Here is an 8230-nt window from a genome sequence, read left to right on the forward strand (position 1 = left end):
TCCATCTGCAGCCTTAATTTTAAATATATAAATATATATTTACATATGTACATGCCTGTATTTAGACCTCTATAAATGTCCTTTGCCTTCTGGTTCTTTCCTCTATTTCCTTTTACTTTCCTCTTGTCCCACTATCATGTTTGGCCTTCATTTGGGTTTAGTAATTCCTCACTGTTACATTGGACTACAGTTTGGGGAGAGGGGTGAGTCTGAGTAGAGCACACCGCAGAAACAAAAAGGGACGGAGAGGGAGGGGAGGGCATCCTGGCCCACCGAGCCCCAAGGAAGATATTCCTGCTTGGAATAGACAATGCACAGAGAGGACATTAGGGCCGGCCCCACCAGGAGACACAACGTCCCTCATTAAACCATAGTGGTGCGGGGGACAATACTGGAGACACAGTGCAGAAATTGTGCACAATCTGACCCCATCATCCAGGGGCAAAATGCTAAGGGCATGCAACAGAGCAGCAAGGGAAGCAAAGTGATGAAATCCTCAGGGAATTCCCAAAATAGACTTTGGAGACACAGTGTGGCACCCCATCAGACTCCACTAGAAAACATTCTTAAACGCCCACAAACAGACCTTGAAGTATTTATAGGCCTTTCCATTTATGTCAGTGGCTTTCTTTTAGTCGTTGCTGTTGTTATTGCTTTGTTGGTCTTGACTTCCTTTGTGGTTTTATTTGGCTTTGCCTGGTTTTTGCACCTATTAACATATCTGCATGTCTATCTAGATAAGAGGTGGGATAAATAATTCGGAGATGAAAAGAAGGGGACAAATGGTTCTGGGGGGATATGGGAGAAAGGGAGGTGGGAGAAAGGAAGGGGGAGGGGGAACCAACCCAGGGACAAGGGAAAACAAGTGAACTAAAATCAATGGAGAGAAGGACGTAGGATACCTAGTGGGGCTTAATCAAGGGCAACGTAGCAGGGAGGAATTACTTTGTTGTTCTTGCTAGGTTTTGTTTCTTTCTTTGTTCTTTAATATCTTTCTGTATTCAATCCAGGATAGGTAAATCTGTAGAGATAGTAACTGGATCAATGGTTCCTTGAGTTGTGGCAGGGGAGATTGGGGGGAAATAGGGAGCTAATAACAAGGAGTACACAAATGAAGAGAGTATTCTAAAAATGATTGTGGTCATGATTGTATAATGTTTCTTGATGTGTTTGAATATTAAATTAGAAGAAAGTTGTGAATTATATGCCAATAAAACTTGGAAAAATTCTTAAATGATATTTTGATTGCTGCAACTTAAGAAATGTGTAACTTGAAAAGTCAAAGAAGGGAAAGCAAAAGCAAAGGTTAAGATTTATAAAACAAACAAAACAGAAAAGCAGATATATGGCTTTGATTACTGTCTAATAGAATAATATGGGCTATGAGAGTACCTGGACAGGTAGTGCAAATGGTTTTCAATCATCTACCTAACCGAATGATTGGTAGTTCAAATCTACCCAGTGACACTATAGAAGGAAGGTCTGGTAATCTGCACTCACAAAGATTACAACCAAGAAAACCTAATGGAAGAGTTCTACAGCGAGGTTACCATGAGTTAGAAAGTACTCCATCTTAATGGATTTATTCTTTTTAATATTGATAGGGAGATACAAAATAAGGAATTATATCTCTCTACCAAAATATTCCATGGACCCCCCAAAATATTTATGTACAAATATACTCAAACTTGTGCCTTCCTTGTGTGTGTTAACTCAGTTGAAAACACCATCATCTACCCAATTACTCAATTAACATTAGGAAGTTTACACAAACTTTATAATTTTTTCACTTTAAATCCTCCACCACTATTCAATTTCTGCCATGTTTACTTTTGTATCTCTTCAATTGAGATGAGGAATTCTTAGAAGATTTCACTGCCTAAGCTTTAATGTAGGACTCCATTAATGTCTGGATTTTTTTAATATTAATGCCTTAATTAACTAACCCCCTTCCCCATTCATTTTTCAGAGTACCTACTATAATTAAACTTACATATGGAGACATGCTCATTTACTCTTTTAAAATGTTTCTCAGGTACACTATAGGAAAATCTCAAAGCCACTACCATTGAGTCCATTTTGACTCATCCTGACCCTGTAGGGGCAAAGTCAAATTGAACTGTGAGTTTCCAAGACTGTAACTCTTTACAGAATGGAAAGCCTAGACTTTCTTCTACTGAGTGGCTGATGGTTTTGAGTTGCTGATCTTGCAGTTTGCATCCCAATCTGTAACACACTGTGATACCACAGCTCCTTTATACTCACCGTAGCCTACTTTAAATGTGTGTTCAAACGCCTGAGCTTGGCACAATGTCCAAGAATCTCCAGCTCTACAAACACATCGCTTACCACTTTTTGTCCTTTCCCTGGGATACTTCAATGATATTAAATTCCTCACAGTTCTCTACAGCTACTACCATGTCTCATGTCTCTCTTTTTTAGAATTCCTTCTCTTTTTGTCCCTGATACATTCCTTTTTTAAACACTCTATTTGTATGGAAATTGCTGAACTTTAAAAAGCTGTTATCTATTGATACACGTATAATTGATTCTGATCTTTTTTCTATGTATACATTTCTTACATATTACTTGGATTACTTTATTTTGCTTAATTGTTTGCATTATTTGTGATATATTCTCTAATAAATAGATCATAATTGCTTTGAAAAAAGAAGCATAATTATTTGCTACTTTATCCTCAGCTCTCAGCACAGAATCTTTAATAAAATCGGCAACCAAGAGAAGGTTTTTTCTTTCTTTTTAATAAATTAAGAGGGATGATAAATTTGTTCAACCAGGATAACTATAATTAAGTAAATTAATTTATTCGAAGGTTTCATGTGGATCCTTTTTCTTTAAGAGAAAATAATTCCCCCAATAAAATGATTTAAAAAGAAAAACAAAACAAAACAAAAAAAAGAAAATATTTAACATTAATATAAACATCTTCCAAAAGCAGTCAAGTAGATTATTTATTGACTTATTCATAATTATGAACAGGACACCTACAGATAATGGACTAGATGAGTAATTCTTACTATTACAAATAGATACATGTTGGTGTGTGTATTATTTTCTATTTTTCATTGGTTGTCAGCAGAGATGTAATAAATATAATCGAACTCCTTATTTATATCTTTGAAAATGTACTGTTGAAGTAGAATTTCTGTGTCATTACGATATACACATCTTTACTTTGTAATATACTGAAATATTATTCTTCAACATGATGATAAGCAGTTTAAATTTTTTTCATTGAATAAGGATGAGAAAATATATCATTTAGCTGTTTTTCTTTTATTTATATGACCATCATGAGATTCCCATGCATTTATTTGTCTTTACGTTTCTTCATGAATGTTTGACCCTTTAGATTGATTTTTCTTACTCATCATTAGTAACTTTAATATTTTCCTTCAGGTCTGTGCTCCTCTACCCGCATTTTCTTACTTTCCTTTAGGTCACTTAAATAATTTTTATTATTCCATTTTAATCTATTGCTTGATAGTTATATATATTTTTTAACTTTTTTCAATAATTACTGCATGTCTTACATTTATAGCTAACTTTACATATTCTCATCCATAGAACATCACTCTTCTATGCTCTTGGAATGCTATGATTCATGAAATAAAGATTATATAAATGTATCTCTCTATATAAATTCACCACATCTATAGATTTGTGTAACATCACCATAATCAAGATACAGAACTGTTTCATGATCATAAAAATACCTATGCTAACTCTGTACAGTGATATCTCTCCAATCTGTTTCAAAAATTTTCTTCTGTAATTTGTAAGCTTAGGCAGCCATTAATCACTTCTTTAAAATTTTGCCATTTGAGACTATTATACATATAGAATCATACAGTATGTAAACTTTGTCCTTTTTCTTTTAAACTTAGATTAATCCTCTTGCAATCATTATTGTATGTATCTATACTTTATTTCCTTTTATTTTGTATATTATTCCATGGTACAGTGTACGCATTTTTGTGTGGACCTAGGCTTTCTTGTCTCTTGGGTATACAGCTAGGAGTGGAATTGCTGAGCCAGATGATGAGTTTTAACTATGTGAGGAACTGCTAGACTGTGTTCCAAAGTCACTTTCACAAAAAAATCATTTCTGAAAGATTTTTTCCCCACTGTATATATGTAGGAAGACGGGTTTTTATTTCATTCATTCTTTCTCTTAGCATTTTAAAGTTGCTGTTCCATTGTTCTGGTGTCTATGTTATCTGTTGTGACATTGCCATCATTTTCACTATTTTTGCCTTCAAGCTAATATATCCTTTACTCTTTTTCTGATCTGTGAAGGTGTTTATCTTGCTTTGAAAATGAATCTATCTTTTTTCATTTTTTCTCTTTATCAGGCTCACAGACTTATTTTCTAAGACCAGAGGAGATATATTTGAGTGTATGACAAATGGTCTCTTTACTATTCAATGCTGCCATTGGAGTGAGGAAGTGACCATGGGCCCTACTGAAAGGAATAGGCATGCCTTGTTTCCAACACAAGTTTATTTGCAAAAACATTTGGTGCATCAGATTTTACTTGAAATCCATAGTATAATGACTCTTCTTGTATTATTTTCTATTATTGTCAAGTGTAGATAAAAAAGGTGTTATTGGCCTGTGCTTAGAATTCTGATCCTTAGTTTAACTCAAATTTCATTTAAGAGGTTTTTTTTTTTTAATAACGTGGTCATAGTTTGTGTTTTGTTATTCCATGGTTATTTATTTCAAGATTAATACAAGTAAAGCAAATGGGACCCATATAACTAATGCTTGTAGAATTTCTTTGCAGCTTGTTATAAGATTAATTTAGATACCTGTATGCACTGGGAAAAAGTGGCGTACTGGTTATGAGTTGGACTGGTAACTGCAAGGTCAGTAGTTCAAAATCACCTGCCACTCCACTGGAGAAAAACTAGGCTTTCTACTCCTGTACAGAGTTACAGTCTCAAAACACATATTAATAATTGACTCATGGCAGTGAGTTGAATTGTAAGTTTTATAGGCACTGGAATAAAGCATAATCTTACTTCTTAGTTATGTTCATAGACTGTAGTTTACTTTTAATTCATTATTATTAATCAAGAATTTTTATTTTTTATTATTCTTAAGTAGATTTGATCTACTTGCTTAGTAGGTGGTGGGGAAGAAAACATAAGAAGTACTATTATTATTGTTTTCTAACTACATATATTTGCATTTTATATTTTATATCTAGCAAAAGACTATATAAGCTTTATATTCCCCTGAAGATAGATAGCTTCCAAAGGTGAGTGCCAAAATATGTCAGTTAGTCCACATAATATCCCAAAAGTAGAGGACTAGAGCTACATGTAAGACTTTCTACGTGATCTACCTGGCTTTTCTGTCCTCAGTCACCACCACAATACTCTGTTGCCGCCTTTCACAGACTACAGGCAGAAGTTTGTGTACAGGAGACTTTTTTTTTTTTTAATACTGAGCCATTGGTCTGCTGTGTTATGCTGGGGTTTTCTCCTCTTCTTCCTCTGTGGAAAGGTAGAGGTCTGCTTGCATCCCTAAGACACTGAAGAGGCTTTCACAAGAATTAGTCACAGAGATTGGTGTACCTCCAAGCAAAGTACATTGATATCGCACTTCCAGCTTGGTATTTGCTTATCGAGTAAATCTACAATTATGCTATCATCACAAAAAATCAACAGGAAGCTGTCAAGGACAGATCAAAGGAAGCAGCAGTTGGAATTTCCAGTGTTTGAGTGCTAAATAAATGGATTTCCCTGAATTAATTAATTGGACATTGAAGACATTCACTGGTTTAGAGTACTCATTTAGCACCATCCTCACCAAATGATAGAGCCCCAGTCAGGAGAAACAGGAGCCCTGGAAAGGAGCCCTGGTGGAGCAGTGTGTTGTGCATGGACCTGCCAACTGAAGGGTCAGCAATTCCAAGCCACCAGCCGCTCCACACAACAGAACGGTGAAGCATTTTATTCCCATGATGAATAAAAGATTAAGATACCCATAGGGGCAGCTATAGTCTCTCACAGAGTCGCTATGAGTTGTCGTTGACTTGATGGCAGTGAGGGTAAGTGAGAGTAACTCCTGTGAAGGTTTAACGACTCAGAAATTCCAAGAGGCATTTCTCCTCTGTCCTGTAGGATGCGCTGCGTTGGAATTAGCTTAATGGCCAATTTGTTAGAGCAGCAACGTTTATGAAATATAATTGTTGGAGAATACATCTGGAATTGAGAGCAAAAGAAGCAATTGTAGAGTTGGAGAGCTCTCCTGGAGGTCTCATGGAAAAACTCATATCCTTGCCCTGCCAGAACTTAGCCGTTGAATAGCTGCCTAACAAAGGATATTAATAGTCGGATAATGTTTACTAAAGAAGCACTAAGAAAAAAGAGATGTTCATTCAGGCAACCAATTTTGTGAGAGAGCCTCTGCTCCTTCTTCTGTTGCCACTTTTCAGGTTCCCATTCCCTAAAAGCAAGACAAAACGGGGAAGGAAGCATGACACAGGATCATACCACGCCTTCTCCGCGCTCCGGTTACCTTGATATAAAGGTGAAGCAGATGTGAAGAGAAGGAAGGAATTGCTCTTAGCCATTTTAATTAGACTCATATCTGCTGTTTAATAATCACTGAAAATGACCAGCTGTAGAATCCTCCAGAAATGTCATTAACAGATCGAGGAGACAGGGTTAACAGAGCATGACTGAAGGCAGTGGCTGAGGAAAATAATAAAAGTGTATTATTTGTATCTCACAGTTAAAACAGTTTAATAAGCCAGTTACTAGCATTTTCCTGGGTAGGAATGTACTGAGATTCATTAAAGTTTTGTCTTTACTGTGAGTTTTATGCCTTAACTATGTTAAGCATTTTATACCTTTAGTGCTCTGTGTAGAATTTTGTTCCCCTTAGTGTTTTGTAGGCCTTGCTTCCTTTTGTTTGATTTGTCTATTCTTTCACATATTTTTTAGTTTACTTTTAATTTTTGGTCATAAATTGTGTATTTTTAACCCAATCTTCTATATTTTAAAAAATCTCCATAAGATATTTTTAAGGAGCCTTGGTGACACAAATGGTTTGAAACTGGGTGCTGCCCTAAGGGTTAGCAGCTCAAATGCACCCAACAGCTCTATGCTAGAAAGGTCTGTTGATCTTCTTCTATAAAGACTGCAGCCAAGAAACTCCTACGGAGGAGTTCTCTGCTGTCAAAAATGTGGTCACCATGAATCAGGGGCCTACTCATGGCCAGTTAGCAACGAGGTAGTTTAATTGATTCATATGTACTTTTATAGCTGGTATATTTGATTGACCCTTTGCTCTATATGCTTTTTACTTTAAATACCTATGTTTTTGCTTTTCCTTGACTTCCTTGTTTTCAGTGCAAAACTTTCTTGATGTTCTGTTTCCTAGTTTAATAGAGGATCATATTTTGTATCTTCTTAGTTATAAGCATTGTATTTTTGAAATTATTCTTTAATTTATAATCCCAAAAACTCTAAGGCAAAATAAAATAGTTCAGTGTGAAGCCTTATTAGAGATAAAAAATGTTTAGGATACATTATATTTTCTCTTTCTTCAATCCTATAATCTTTGTTTCTACAATTAAGATTTCTATTAACATATTTGCAAATCCCATGTTGCTGTTCCTAGGTGATTTAACTAAGGTTAGTATTTGTTACTATGACATTTAGGAGAGAATGGTGACTTGGACATGTAAATTTGAGGATGGTTGATACAGATCAAGTGGTTAACGCTGTGAGACCAAATCCTTTGCTTTGGGGATGCCAGTATTTCCTTAGCACTATGGTCCCTGTGGTGGTTTAGTCTGATTCATATACGCCACATATGTGTTAGAGTATAACCATGTTCCATAGGGTTTTCAAAAGCTGATGTTTTACAAGTAGATCTGTAGGCCTTGCTTCCCGGGTGCCTTTGGAAGCCCTGAAACTGCTCAGCTTTTTGTTAGTGCCCCGCTGTGTTTACTTACTATTGGCATCACACAGGAACTCCATCTCTTCCTTACCAAAATTCTCTGACATGGAGTTTATTCTCCCTCATGGTAACCCTGTGGCAAAAGCAGTATTGTCATTGTGGTTTTCTGAGGCTGTAAATTTTTATAGGAGCAAGCATTCTGGAGCAATAAACCTCATCTTTCTCCCTCAGAGTGGTTTGTGGGTTCGAACCACTGGCCTTGCTCCATGAATAAACCACTATGTCATCA

Source organism: Echinops telfairi, unplaced genomic scaffold (genome assembly GCF_000313985.2).
Source record: "Echinops telfairi isolate 266 unplaced genomic scaffold, ASM31398v2 ScPeMD7_6080;HRSCAF=6971, whole genome shotgun sequence".
Taxonomy (NCBI): Eukaryota; Metazoa; Chordata; class Mammalia; order Afrosoricida; family Tenrecidae; genus Echinops; species Echinops telfairi.